General features: G+C 48.9%; 1 protein-coding gene across 1 annotated transcript in view; it reads right to left on the minus strand.

Moving 5' to 3' along the window:
- The window catches only part of TAF4B (TATA-box binding protein associated factor 4b), a 140,628-nt gene that overhangs the window by 63,221 nt on the left and 61,776 nt on the right, over positions 1 to 15,631 (minus strand). The gene's annotated exons all lie outside the window — the stretch shown is intronic.

Below are 15,631 nucleotides of genomic sequence, written 5' to 3' on the forward strand. Positions count from 1 at the left end.
CTGGGGCGGGGGAACAATGAAAAAAGGCAGGGTAGCCTGGGCACCAACACAGTGAACGCCGCCCCTGGGCACTTGTGAGTGCTCATTTGCATATCAAAGTTAGTTTTTTCCAGCTTCTGCAAGTGTAAAGACCAAGACAAAGGTACCATAAAAATCATGTATAGGTGTGCTATAGGGCAATCTAAGCGCTGTAAATGGCCATATGGAGGTGACAGACTCCCTTTAACAGTCCAGAGTTAGTACACCATTAGGTAGGTAGTAGGTTGAAAAAAGTATTACGGCAGTCTATGGGAGGGGGGGGTCACCTTCCCAAAGCCAGGTTAATCTCTCAGCGGTTAGAGGATAGAGGGTAGAGAGATCTTGAGATACCACAATGCAATATATAGAGGGAGACAAAAGGGACTTAAACAAAACAGATCAAGGTCCTCAGGTGCAACGCCTCCACTGCCAACCAACTTCTATCCCAAACAGGGCTGGAACACACAGCGGAGCCAGAACGGACCACCACTAACATCACTGCACAAGACTTCAGCCGGGGGGACCGAGCCGCATTAGTTCACACGTGCAGAGTCTTCCCCTTGCCTGCACATGGACAGCCCACACTCCAGAAGTCACGGAGGTGAGAGAGGGGGCAGAGCCAGCATCTCACGTCAAACGCACTCCATGCAGAGTGCATATTTGGCTTTTGAGTGAAATTTAAGGAAAACGTAAAAAGTTCACTCTACAGTGAAATATCATTAAAGTAGGGCATTTAAGTAGAAGCATGCAATGGTGATTTCCTCATCTCAATTTATTGAAACAAAGACAAACAGTGGTGGGTATACCCCCACAAAAATGTCAATGTCTCAAATAACTGTCATGTGGCCTTGGGCATCAATTACACCTTGACAACAACATCTCATGCTGTTCGCAAGTCGACTTATTGTCTGCTGAGGCATGGCATCCCACTCTTCTTGAAGGGCGGCCCTCAGGTCATTAAGGTTCTGGGGTACAGAGTTACGAGCCTCTATATGGTGACTTAGCAGATCCCATAGGTTTTCACTGAGATTTAGGTCTGGAGAAAGGGCAGGCCACTCCATTTGAGGTACCTCAGTATCCATCAGCCGTTCCCTAATGATGCGACCTTGATGAGCTGGTGCATTGTCGTCCATGAAGATGAAACTAGGCCTCTGTTGTTCATGCAGAGGCAAAATGACTGGATTAATGATGTTATTCAAGTATTATGGGCTTGTTACTGTACCATTCACAAAGTGTAGAGCAGTTCTGTACTGACTAGACACACCTGTCCCTACTGTAACACCGCCACCAAAGGCTTGTCTGGTGACAACAGTGGCTGATGCATTGCACTCTCCTTGACATCCACAACATCGTTGGCAGCCATCATTTCTGCTCCGTGTGAATCGAATTTCATTTCAGTGAACAGCACTGAGGCCCACTGGTCCCTCATCCAGAGTAGATGCTCCCTGGCCCATGCAAGATGATGGCGCCTGTGCCTGGTGGTGTGTTCAGGTACCCTTGCAGGTCATCTAGCACGCAGACCGCGCTAAGGTAAACGGTTTTGAATGGTGTGATGTGACACTTGGGTGCCTCTCACCTCCCTTAAATGTGCATGGAGTTGTGTGGCATCCATCATCCGGTTCCGCAGGGGATTGTTCACAATGAAGCGGTCACCAGTGTGGGATGTGGCTAAAGGATGTCCACTTCTATGCCTTTCTGTGACTCTTCCAGTCTCTCTGTTGCAACCTGCTGATGACACTCTGACACTCTAAGCTCAGTGGCCACTTCCGTCTGAGAACATCCTGCTTGAAGCCTTGCAATGGCGAGGTACGCTTGATCAGTTGTAAGGTGTTGTCTTGGCCTCAAGAACAGCATGATGAGGAGGACTGTTTAAATAACAATTCTATTGAACCGGGAAATTTATTGGGATATTCATGGATCAAAAACACCTGTTGTGAATTTTGCCGTTAAGCTTCTGGTTAGAGAACAGCAAATTGTGCATAACGTACTCTAACATTGAACAGTTGGACATGTGCATTTCAAATTTTAGAGAAGGTCACATTAAAGGGGTTGTCCTCGTTCAGAGATGAACCAAGACATACCTCCATTTTCACCCAGGCAGCCCCCCTGACTTGAGCATCGGAGCAGTTCATGCTCCGATGCTCTCCTCTGCCCTGCGCTAAATCGCGCAGGGCAAAGGCATTTTCAGGAGTTCTGGTGACGAACTGGGCTCTCCATGGGGCTGCCAGAAAGCCAGCACTGATGGGCAGGCTTTAGCGCTGCCCTAGCCAGTAAAACTGCTAGGGCAGCGCTAAAGCACGCCCATCAGAGCCGGTGACGTCACCAAACACACTCCCGTCAGTGTGTTATTGTAAACAAAAGAGCCCTTGCCCGGCGCCATCTAGCACAGGACAAGGGAGAGCATCAGAGCATGAGATGCTCAGTTGCTAACGTCAGGGGGGCTGCCTGGGTGAAGTTCATCTGTAAAGGTTGGAGTGCATTGTAGTTTCATCCTGAAATTTCATCCACAAGCCAAATATCCCTAACTTTTTGTGAGTAGTGTATATTACGTAAAAATGGCTGCAGCTGTCATTCACACAGTTTTGTAACTGGATGTATCCCAAGCATTCAATCCATGCAGCACAGTCTATAGCCAATCAATGAACTCCATGTCCAACTATCAATATAAACTGTTAGAAAACCTCAAGGAAGTAATAGTGTAGGGCACTTAACCTTAGGATGTACTCAACAATGTTGCTTGTATGATTGTATGAATAGACTGCAGAAGGTTAAGGCCTAGAGTACTGGGTGGAATGTAAACCCCACCCGCTTGCTTTCAAAATGTTTAACACCTACCATCATGAAGGTGTGTGTATAAAAAACCTGTCCACACTCATGGCAAGACACATTAATAAGTGTGAAGCAATGTCAAGAGGTTTCCTTATACTAAAGCTCAAGAATATCCTATAGATAATGAAAAAAAAAAAAAAACTTTGCCTATAGGACACATAGAAGCTGATGGCGAAGGAGCATGGCACATTTATGTCTCACTGATTTAAGAAATAGAGGATGGGCATCTGATCCACAAAAAATGTGGATTGGATGCGGACAAACACTTTGTGTGCATGAGCCCCTAGAGGAAAAGCTCTCTCTGCACCCACTGCACTTTGACTGATAGGGCCAGTCAGTGTAAATGTGATCACACCGCTCTGGCCCCGTCAGTCAATGTGCAGAGGGCACAGCAGTTGCAGAGAGATCGGAGCCTCTAGGTGTAATGCCAACACTCCTGTTGCTCCTAGAGGCTCACTTGCATATATTTTCTCAGTAATGTGGGCACATATGAATATGGGACTAACACAGATGCCTTCAGCTGCCAAGCGCACATGTAACAGATCAGCCAGTTTCATAGGTAAAAATCTGCTGAGATGCCCTTTAAATTCATGGAATAACTCCTTAAAGGGGTTGTCCAGGTTCAGAGCTGAATTCGGACATACCCAGTATTTCACCCAGACAGGCCCTGTGATATCAGCATCGGAGCAGGGCTCCCTTGCCCTGCGCACTGGATCGCAAGGGTAAGGAGGGCAAGGTTATTAGGTTTTTTTTGTTTATAAAACACACTGCTAGGCGGAGGCTTCTTCCCAGCAGTGATCCCGGTGACCTCACCGGCACGGATGGGTGGGCTTCAGCGCTGCCCTAGCCGTAAAGCCAGTGTACCAGTGCCGGTGACGTCACCAGGCTTACTGTTGGGCGGAAGCCTCTGCCTAGCAGTCCTTGTGGAGAGCCCGTTACGTCAACGGAACTCCATCAAAGCCTTTGCCTTGCGCATTTCAGCACAGGGCAAAGGAGAGCATCGGAGCATGAAATACTCATATTAGGGGGGCTGCCTGGGGGCAGCACTGAACCCGGACAGCCCCTTTAATATGCCCATTTGTGAGCGCTCAGGAATGCACAGATACAGGGCTACTCCTTGACAGATTAGATTTCAGTTAAGGGGACAGATCAGCCTGCAAGATATGTGAAAACAAAGGCTGCAGAAAACCTACAGTACTATAATAAAAATACATTCAAAAGATGTCCATGTCCTTTAACCCAGAATACAACATACAGCTGTTTCCTTGTGCTGAAAGCCCATCCAGGAAGAGCACAATGGGAAATCTTCCTATGGTGAAATATACAGTGCAGAACACATGAGGAGGGGTCCTTATACTAAGAGCTGCCATGAATGAAGAAGCCGAGCTAAAGACGGAACGGGAGCAGCTTCTTCATTCTAAACGAGAAGCAGTTTGGAGAATTACCGCGGTAACGAGTGAGGATGTATCGTTCCATTTTACTACACTTCAACAATCCAAACATTTGCAGCAATTGACTTTTTTTCCAAGCTTAAAGCGTACATACGAGTACATGCATTTTATGTAATAGCACTCTGCACTGTACATGCATATTTCATAAGGAAAACACTGGCACAAACAGGCGGCCTTTAACAAGGCTAAAGATATGAAATCATACTTTACTGCATATTTGTGTCATAAAACATCTACGGGTAAAGAAAGAAAGAACATATTCCTCAAAGTGGAGCCGGAATTTAAATGAATCTAATAAGATGTAGGTATTATTGTCTTATTTTAATGTTCCTATGCCTCAAACCCCCTCAGGAAGCTCTGTTAAATTAGGTACTACACCTAATTGAAGCCACCCTGATGGGAATATAAAAATGAATGAGCTGCCCAGTCATGTGTTGGATAATAAAATGAGCCTCTGGCACCCCCTAGTGGTCAACTGAATAAAGGCCCGATCATTACACCAAACAACAACAAATAACAGAGCCCTGGTAAAAGAAAGACGGGGATATTACGACATCATTTTCTGCTTTTAATGCACAAAATCAACTCCCTCCTGAAGGTTGCAAAGACACAAGCAGGGTACAACCACGCAGCGCCGTCGTTTCACATGGCCGCACTGCGGTAAAGTACCGCGTGGCTGGTGCCTGTAAAATAATGAGGACCGCACCGCGCAGCACCAGCAATACGATAATATACGGTAATAGTTAGATTTCGTCACATTTTTCAGATTTAGATGTGATACAAGTCCTGCGCTGAACTAGAAGACTGCTAGACCGACAAAGGGCCAGCCTCTTGTCCCGAGGTAGGCGCACCACTGCCGAGGACCATACCTAAAAAGGTGATCCGTCTGGCATGATGCAGTGAAGACTTTTGGAAGTTCACCAACCACCCGAACCGCACCATGGTATCCAGGGTGATAAGCAGGCGGTCCTCGTTCTGCCCAAAGGATGTCGTCCAGATACGGGATCAGGGCGATGCCCCTGGTCCAAAGAAGTGCCAGGAGAGGAGCGAGAAACTTTGTAAAGACCCGCGGCGCCGTCGCCAGGCCAAAGGGAAGGGCGACGAACTGATAGTGGTGGGGGCCCACTGCAAAGCGGAGGAGCCGCTGAAGTGCCAGAGCAATTGGGACGTGTAAGTACGCGTCCCAAATGTCTATGGAAGAGAGGAATTTGCCTCGCTCCAGAGAAGCAATCACGGAGCGAAGGGACTCCATTCTGAAGTGTTGCACCTGGAGAAACCGTTTCAGCAACTTGAGGTCCAGAACCGGGCGAACTGACCCCTCTTTTTTGGGGACAACAAACAGGTTGGAATAGAAACCCGTGAATGGTTCCGCCAAAGGAACCGGGGCAATCACACCTCACGCGAGGAGAGACTGGATCGCCTCGAAAAAGGCTGCCGCCCGACCTAGATCCCTGGGAGGTTGGGAGGGGAAGAATCGATGTGGAGGCGGGGATGCAAACTCGATTTTGTAACCCGAGGTTACGATCTCGAGCGCCCATATGTCGGAAATGTGGGCCTGCCACACTCCTGAAAAAGGAGTAGGCGAAGGGCTACTTGCCGGACGAAGAACGGGCGGGTTGCGTCCGTGGGCTCCAGTATGGTTGAGGCCTGAAGAATGGCTTTTTGCGCTGGTCCTGCGTGGAGGAACTGGAAGGAGCTGCTGCTGCCGCCTGGCGCATGCCAGTGAAGCGACGAAAGGACTGAGTCCGGGCATTAGTCTGCCTAAAGCGAAACTTGCGTCTGGATTTGCCCTGTGGGAGGTGGGTACTCTTACCACCCGTGGCCTCAGAGATTATTTCATCTAACCGGGCCCCAAACAACCTGTAGCCAGCAAACGGAAGGCTTGTAAGGGACCGCTTTGACGAGGTGCCCGCTGCCTAAACTTTCAGCCAGAGCTCGCGTATCAAGGTAACCGTGAGAGCCGATGAGCGAACACCTAGAGACCCTGCGTCTAAGGACGCTTCGCAGAGGTACCTCCACGCCTGGGAGATCTGTAGAGCTAAGGACTGGAGTTCAGGGAGTGGAACATCCGCCGCCATGTCCTGGTCTAGCCGGAGTGCCCACTCAGACTGCCTTAGCCACCCAAGCGGAGGCGAAAATTGGCCGGAGCACTGAGCCACTTGCCACAAAGATGGACTTCGCCCAAGATTCCATGGGGCGATCAACGGGATCCTGAAGGGCTGAGCCATCAGCCACTGTGATGGCGGTGTGCTTGGCCAGGCGTGCTACTGGAGGATCCACCTTAGGGGGTGAAGACCATTTAGACACCCATTCTGCCTGAAAGGGATACAGCAGATCCAGTCGCTTTGAAGTGCTGAACTGAAAAGTCGTCGTGCAGGGGGAAGGCTTTAGGAGTTTGTCTAGTATGGAGAAAGGACACTCCCTGGTGACTCGTGGAGGGGGAGTCGTCCCGCACCTGGAAGGTGTCACAGACAGCAGTAACTAAGCTGTCAACCATGGAAGCAATCTTGGAAGATTGTTCCGGATCCATATCAGAGTCTGAATCACCAATCTCCCCATCCGACAATTCTTCCCCTGGTAGGGAGGACACATCCGAGCATGACCCATGGAGTGGAGGGGATGCTGAGGCGTTAGAAGAGGATTGACGTCCTGTTCTGGACCGCTTGTGAGAAGGTCTGCCCCGAAGGCGCTCTGCGGAGGAGGGTGCGGACAGCGCAGGTTGAGATTTATCGACTAAGCGACCCATGAGAATGAGGGTGGATTGGGATTTCTTAGAGAGGTCCTCCACTGCCCAGGAAAAGGCATGGGCCCAGTCCGGTTCCGCCCGGTCAGGGAGGTCATGCAGCTGCGTGGTTTGAGGGGGCAGATCTTGTGAGTGCACAGCATACGGAGAAAACAGTCTGGCTGGCCGCGCGGGAACTTAATATTGCATTTGACACATGCATAGTAAGTGGTGGCCGATGGCATACAGGGGTCCCTAGTGGATTCGGACATGGCTACTACCGCTGAGCTCACTGCTGGGGAGCGGGGGGGGACCCTTTTACCAAAGATGTAGGGCAGGCATCCTCAAACTGCGGCCCTCCAGCTGTTGCAAAACTACAACTCCCAGCATGCCCGAACAGCCTACAGGTATCAGCCTACAGCAGGGCATTGTGGGAGTTGTAGTTTTACAACAGCTGGAGGGCCGCAGTTTGAGGATGCCTGATGTAGGGGACCCAAGTCCTGTGTTCCCTGATGGGAGGTGCTGTCGGCTGAAGCTGGATTCCGCTGTTTAGCTGCGGTCCTGCAGAATATGAGGTCCGCCCCTTCGCATCAGAGTGGGAGGCGCAAGTTGCGGCCTACCCACCCTGGAAGCTGGGGCCTAAATTTGGGACATGCGGCCGGCCGGCAGTCACTTCCGTTCGGCCGGAGAATGAGGGGGCTCCGAATGGGGCGCCAGAGGCGCCGCTAGTCCACCCCTGCGCCGTGCGGACTGGAAAACGGGAAGCACGGGCTGGAGCCTAGGACCGTGTAGGCCCCAAACAGGACCGGGGACTTAAGTTGGGGGTGTCGGCCGGAACGATAAGGCGGGCCCTAGGAAGGTGCCCTACCATGGGATCAGTATTACCCATGTGCCCCATAGAACACCAAAAAAAAATGGGCTGGAGGGGGAATTCGGGTGGAGGAATGGAGGGTGCAGATAATACTCACCTAATCCCAAGTACTCATCCCATCTTCATCCTCTTCACCCCTCCTCAGAGTTCCAGCAGGGTCACCTCTTCAGCAGCTGGCACCCGAAGTGGCAGGAGACTGGAATGGCGAAGGGGTCTCGCCGGATCCAGGTGACCCTTAGGCTGGCGGGAAGCGGGGGAGCTGGGCTGCCCATGTCCACCTTTTCTTCTTGGGGAGGTCGGGCGGTGAGGAATTCCGACACCGGCCTTGCTCCCGGGCTAGACAGAGGGGCTAGGCGCCTCTGTTCCCCCTACCTAAAAGGGAAAGAGAAAAAAAACGCAATTAGACTTACCGGTAATTCAGTTTCCTTGAATCCACCATGACGGCCCACATTGAGATTGACCCTTGACCTCTGTAGGGGCAGGAACACATAGAGAGTTTAAGAACCCCCCACCCCCTCCACCTCCTCAGTGCTTTACAATTACCCGAAAGGTGGAACAAAAGTAAAAGGATATTGATTCATACCCTTAAACTCCTAAATAATCATCTGCATGTATATGCAACTTATATACAAAAATTTTTTTTTTTTTTTATATATTATATTTTATTTATTTTTTTGGGAAGGGGAATAGTATGGGCCGTCATGGTGGATTCAAGGAAACTGAATTACTGGTAAGTCTAATTGCGGTTTTTCCATTTCATCCACCATGACGGCCCACATTGAGACATATCAGATAACTAAATGGGTGGGGATATCGCCTGTAAAACCTTGCGGCCGAAAAGAGCTTCATTCGCGTCCGGAAGATTAAGGCGATAGTGTCTTACAAAAGTATTAGTGCTAGACCAGGTTGCGGCTTTGCAGATCTGGTCCAGCGAGACCCCTCCTTTCTCGGCCCAAGAAGAGGCAGTGGCCCTAGTAGAATGGGCTTTAATATTACCAGGACTGGGTTTGTTCAGGATCTTGTAGCAGCATTCAATAGTGGATTTGATCCATCTGGCTATGGAAGACCTGGCTAACTTCTTTCCTTTATTTTTCCCTGAAAACTGAATAAGAAGGTTGTTATCCACCCTGAAATCTCTGGTAGAATCCAGGTAATGGATAACTATGTCCCTAACATCCAGGAGATGTAACCTATCGCTAGACCCTGTATGTTCGGACCTAGGGATAGAGGGTAGGAAGATCTCCTGCTCTAGATGGAAAGGTGAGACTACCTTAGGGAGAAAACATGGGTCGAGAGTTAGACGGATATGATCTTTGCTAATTTGGAGGTAGGGCTCTCTACAAGAAAAGGCCTGGATCTCTCCAATGCGTCTGGCTGAGGTGATAGCGATCAGAAAGTCAGTTTTTAGGGAAAGGTGTTTTAAAGAGATCTCCGACAATGGTACAAATGGAGGTTTTGTTAGGCTCTCTAGGACGATGTTAAGATCCCAAGTCGGAGCTCTGGATCTCAGAGAGGGTCTCAATCTTGAAACTGCTCTGAAGAACCTCCTGATCCATCTGTGGTTGGCCAGGCTGCAGTCATAGAAGGAGCTGAGGGCAGAAATTTGGATCTTCAGAGTACTAGGTCTCAGGCCTAACTCAAGGCCGCACTGTAGAAAGTCCAAAATCCTGTTGATGGGAGGAGAGGTGGTGTCTGGGTGCTCAACTCCTAACCAGGAACAGTATTTCTTCCAGATCTTAAGGTAGATGGCGGAGGTCACCTTCTTTCTACTCACCCTCAGAGTAAGTATCACCTTTTCCGAAAGCCCTCTGCTTCTTAATGTCTCGCTCTCAGGATCCAGGCTGACAGTCTGAATATACCTGGGTCTGGATGAAGAAGAGGGCCCTGGACTAGAATATCCCTCTGGAAGGGAATCTCCCACGGATCTTCCAGCGATAGCTGTTTTAGAGTGGAGAACCAACTTCTCTTTGGCCATAGGGGGGCTATCAGGATGAGAGTAGTCGGTTCCTCCAGGAGCTTCTGGACGACCCGAGGTAGTAGTGGTATTGGGGGAAAGGCGTAGGCTAGTTTCCATTTCCATTGTATTGACAGGGCATCGATTGCCCATGGACTGTCTCCTGGGTTTAGGGAGCAGAAACATCTTACCTGCGCATTTCTTCTGGAGGCGAATAAGTCTACCTCTGGACAGTCCCATCTTTCTGAGATCTTCTGGAAGATATTCCTGTTCAGAGACCATTCTCCTGGATCTACTGTCTCTCTGCTCAGAAAATCTGCTACTGCGTTTTCGCAGCCCCTTAGGTGGATGGCGGACATAGATCAAGCGTTCTCTTCTGCCCAGGAGAAAATTCTTTTTGCTATCTCTCCAAGAGGCCGTGACCTTGTCCCTCCTTGGTGACGCAGATAAGCCACCGTTGTGGTATTGTCTGACATTATTCTTAGGTGTCGCCCTTTTAGAAGACACTTTCCTTTTAATAATGCTTCCAGGACTGCGTATAGTTCTCGGTAGTTGGAGGATCTGTCTCTTATCTCGGCCGGCCAGGTACCCTGTAGAAGGTGATCTCCTATCTTTGCTCCCCAGCCTCCGAGGCTTGCGTCCGTGATTACTTGAACGACCGGATGGTTCCGCCACTGAAGGCCTCCTAGCAGTCTTCTTTTTACTTTCCACCAATCCAAGTCTGTTTTCAGACTTACTTGTCTTCCGTCCCAAATAGTTAAGATCCAATTTTGGATTACTCTTGTGTGGCTTTGGCACCATGCCACCGAGGGAATGCAGGCGGTTAGGCTTCCCAGGAGACTCATGGCCTTTCTGATGGAGCAATTGCGAGCCCTCTGGAATGTTCTGATTTTCTCTGTCAGTGCAGTAGCCTTGTCCTGAGGGAGGAATGTCATCAACAGGGACGAATCTAATTCCACACCCAGGAACCTTATTCTCCTGGATGGGGTTAGGGTGGATTTTTTTATATTTATAATCCAGCCGAGGTTTTTTAAGAATTCCAAGAATCTTTGGGTTGCCAGAAGGTTCTCGGATTCTGTCTTGCCCAAAATTAAAAAGTCGTCGAGATATGGAATGATTGTGATTCCTTCTTGACGAAGGTAGGCCACCATCTCTACCACGACTTTTGTGAAGACCCTGGGGGCCGAGGAAATACTGAAAGGGAGGGCGACATATTGGAAGTGATGGATGGACCTGTCTGGTCCTCTTAGAGCGAATCTTAGATATTTTTGGAAAGATGATGATGGGGACATGGTAGTAAGCGTCCTTTAGATCGATTGACAACATGAACGCCCCTTTTGGAATCAGAGGGATTGTGGATAGGATGGTCTCCATCCTGAACCTCCTGTATAGAATAGACCTGTTTAGGGGTTTTAGGTTTATTATCGTGCGAAAGGATTGGTCTAGTTTTTTTACTAAAAAAAGACTGGAATAAAATCCTCTCCTTTCCTCTGGGATAGGAACCTTTTGAATTACCCCTAGCTCTAAGAGGTCCTGGACACCTTGCCAGATTCTCGGAAGGTCTGATCTGCTCTGAGGTGTGATGCAGAATCTTCTCGGGGGGACTGATGTGAACTCTATCCTGTAACCCTGAGAGATTACGTTTAGCACCCAGGGATTTGAAGTTACCTGACTCCAGGAGGAAAGAAAACCCATCAGTCGCCCCCCTACCCTGGCGTCATTGCTGTTTATTTTGCCTATTCTGGGGATTGAGGATGAAGCCTCTTCCTCTCCCTCCTTTGGGATAACTCCATCGGCCAGACTTCCCTTTCCCCCTGTAGGATCTCTGCTGGGGTTGGTACTGACGAAAGGGCTTCTTTTTTGGTTCTTTATCCTCTGGAAAACCCTTCTTCTTGTCTGCTGCTCCCTCTAGGATTTTATTCAGAGTGGGGCCGAAGACAAATTCCCCTGAAAAGGGGATAGAACAAAGCTTGGCCTTGGATGCCTTGTCTCCAGACCAGGCTTTCATCCATAAAGCCCGTCAGGCTGCATTAGAAAGAGCAGCATCCTTGGCGGAAAAACCGGATGGACTATGCTGACGCATCGGCCAAAAATGCTGTGGAGGAGCGGAGAAGGGGGAGAGAGTCCCTGATCTCTTCTCTTGGAGTCTTGTTTTTTAGATGTTCGTCCAGTTCTCCTAGCCATACATACATCGCTCTGGCGACGGAGGTAGCAGCAATATTAGTTTTTACCCCAAACATAGCTGACTCCCAGGATTTTTTTTAGGAGGCCATCTGCCTTTCTATCCATAGAATCACCTAGCTGAGAAGAATCCTCAAAGGGTAGGGCGGTCTTTTTTACTACCTTGGCCACTTGTAAATCGACCTTAGGCGTCTGGTTGTATATTTTGCTTTCAGACGGGTCAAAGCAGAGCCTATTCCTGAATTCTTTGGGAACCCCAAGCCTCTTTTCTGGATCTGACCACTCCTCCAATATCATTTCTTTATATTTTCATTGATGGGAAAAACAATAGAAGACCGGGATCTAAGACCCCCAAACATCTCATCCTGTACCGTATGGGGCCTAGGAGTATCTTCAATGCCCATAGTGGACCTGACCGCTCGTAGCAACTCCTCCATTTCATCAGCGGAAAAAAAGTATTTTTTATCCTCTTCTAGAATTTCCCCGTCCGACAAGGGTTCCTCATTAGGAAATAGTCTGGATGAGGCGGAGGCCACTTCAACCTCTTCGCCCTCAGAAGAAGAAATAACGGACAGTTTGCGTTTCTTAGAAGGGATGGGGTTGCTGGAGGGGGTAGACAAGGTGGCTAAAGAGGACTTAATCTCGTCTGAAATAAACGGCTTCATTTCCGAGAGTATATATGGTTGCTCTTCCTTCCAAATTTCCGTAGTGCAAGGTTTGCATAGCCTCTTTTTATAATTTTCAGGGAGACGCTTGGAACAAGCACAGCATTTTAAGGGTTTAATTTTTGTTTTTAACTCCTTGCTGCCCAGCAGAAGGAAGCAACCAGATATCCCAGCATTAGTAATTCAGGCTAGAAAACTGAAATATACACCCCCCAGAAGGGGATTTACGGTACTGGTGGTAGAAGGATCAGGACCTTCCTGGCGGGGAGCAGGTGTCTCAGACATCGCGGTGTAGCAGGCGAGGGGCCGAAAGGAACCGCGGTCTTCCTTTTTGAAAATCCCGGCGTCTGACGTTATCTAGCTGCGCCCTGTTTGACGGCGTAGGCCTGCGCCGCACCAGCCTACTAAGGGATACGTGCGTCGCCCGGCCCGCCCATAGAGACGCTCCATGCGCCGCACCTGCTCCCCCTGCCGGACACTAGCGCTCGGCCCTCCCCAGAAGGAAAGGACGCCGAGCGCAGCGCGCGATGATCCGAGAAGCCGGCACCTCCAACTGCTTCCTCAAGGAGGGAAGGAAGTATGAAGGTATGGGGAGGACCACAGGCCCCGGCATAAGCCAAGACGAGGGTCCTCGATGCTCCTAGCTGGCCAGCCTTAGCCCCTGCCGCGGGAGGCCAGCTGGAGAACCTATAAAGAAAATAAGGTTATTTTATCCTCCATGAAGGAGGAACTCTCCACATGTTGGCCCCTGTAGGGGCAGGAAAGCACTGAGGAGGTGGAGGGTTCTTAAACTCTCTATGTGTTCCTGCCCCTACAGAGGTCAAGGGTCAATCTCAATGTGGGCCGTCATGGTGGATGAAATGGAAAAAATAACAAAAGGAAGCCGCCTTGCAAGCAGGGGGGGTCTGCCTCCTATGACACCAAGCTAAAAACTGATATGCTCTCTCCCGGCTGGAGGGGGTATAACCGGTGGAGGAGGAGCCAACACTTTGTAGCCTAGTGTCGCCTCCTAGTGGCAGCAGCAAGCTATACCCACGGTCCTGTGTCCCCCAATGATACGAGCGAGAAATATAAAAACTATACAAAATAGACCTACCCTTCTCCCACCACCTCTCCTGTGCCGAAAGAGTCTAGTATACCATTTAGTAACTCCACATCCACCCCCCTACCTTATTTCTATCTATCTATCTCAGACATGTATCAGAAGGTTACAGGATAACAATCTACCACCCAGGGAAAGCATGGTGGGAACGGAGCCTCTGCTGAGCAAAGACCATGTGCCCAGGTGAGGTCACACCAGAAGTCCCAGCTTACCCTGCAGGCTTCTATCTGCTGCTGGGTGCTCAATATGGAGGTTTATGACTCTATTAGTGTTAGGCCCCTTTCACACGGGCGAGTATTCCGCGCGGATGCGATGCGTGAGTTGAACGCATTGCCCCCGCACTGAATACCGACCCATTCATTTCTATGGGGTTATTCACATGAGCGGTTATTTTCACGCATCACTTGTGCGTTGCGTGAAAATCGCAGCAAGCTCTATATTGTGTGCTTTTTTCACGCAACGCAGGCCCCTATAGAAATGAATGGGGTTGCGTGAAAATCGCAAGCATCCGCAAGCAAGTGCGGATGCGGTGCGATTTTCACGCACGGTTGCTAGGTGGTGATCGGGATGGAGACCCGATCATTATTATTTTCCCTTATAACATGGTTATAAGGGAAAATAATAGCATTCTGAATACAGAATGCATAGTAAAATAGCGCTGGAGGGGTTAAAAAAATAAAATAATAATAATAATAATTTAACTCACCTTAATCCACTTGATCGCGCTGGCCGGCATCTCCTTCAGTCTTCATCTTAGCTGTGTGGAGCAACAGGACCTGTGGTGACTTCACTCCGGTCATCACATCATCTTTTACCATGGTGATGACCGGAGTGACGTCACCACAGGTCCTGTTGCTCCACACAGCAAAGATGAAGACAGAAGGAGATGCCGGCTCCGCGATCAAGTGGATTAAGGCGAGTTAAATTATTATTATTATTATATTTTTTTAACCCCTCCAGCGCTATTTTACTATGCATTCTGTATTCAGAATGCCATTATTTTCCCTTATAACTATGTTATAAGGGAAAATAATACAATCTACAGAACACCGATCCCAAGCCCGAACTTCTTTGAAGAAGTTCGGGTTTGGGTACCAAATATGCGCGATTTTTCTCACGCGCGTGCAAAACGCATTACAATGTTTTGCACTCGCGCGGAAAGATCGCACGTGTTCCCGCAACGCACCCGCACATTTTCCCGCAACACCCGTCTGAAAGAGGCCTTAGAGTCTCAAGGGTCTATAAAAAGCAGCTACCCTACTTTTATAGACTATTAACATTACTATCAACATAAGGTCATCTAGAGAAACAGCAGGTTTTAAAAATTCTTTTTCCTTTAGGTGTTTAATGTATTAGAGCAATCAAATGAAAGTTATGTTTCAACATAAGGGTCAGACACAGAGTTTTGTTTAGCCTCTTGGCTATTAGTTTTTCTATGCAAGTACCCTGGACCACTGAGAGGTCTATTTACCTGTATGGAGCGCACTGTCCAGAGATCAGAGAGGAGTATACGGTACACCATACTGTGCAACAGTTCAATATATTGTGCACAAGACTGTCCTATAAAAGCCTCCTGTGCATTGGTCCCAGACACCACCCAGCGCTCCCTGCCATAATGACCAAACGTCCCTGTTCAATTCTTATTGCATTGAGTTTTGCACAATCTACTGCTCCGATCCCTACGTGACAGATTTGGTCCTTCAAGAAAGGTAGGGATTCAGTCTTCCAAAATGGTCAAAATTTGCTATTTCTGTATGGAAGACATTTTAGAACAGACTGGTAATGGTTTCCCTGCATAAATAGCAACCCCTTAAGAGGAGTATTTTTACTCTTCCGAA

The sequence above is a fragment of the Bufo bufo genome, chromosome 5 (genome assembly GCF_905171765.1).
Source record: "Bufo bufo chromosome 5, aBufBuf1.1, whole genome shotgun sequence".
Taxonomy (NCBI): domain Eukaryota; kingdom Metazoa; phylum Chordata; class Amphibia; order Anura; family Bufonidae; genus Bufo; species Bufo bufo.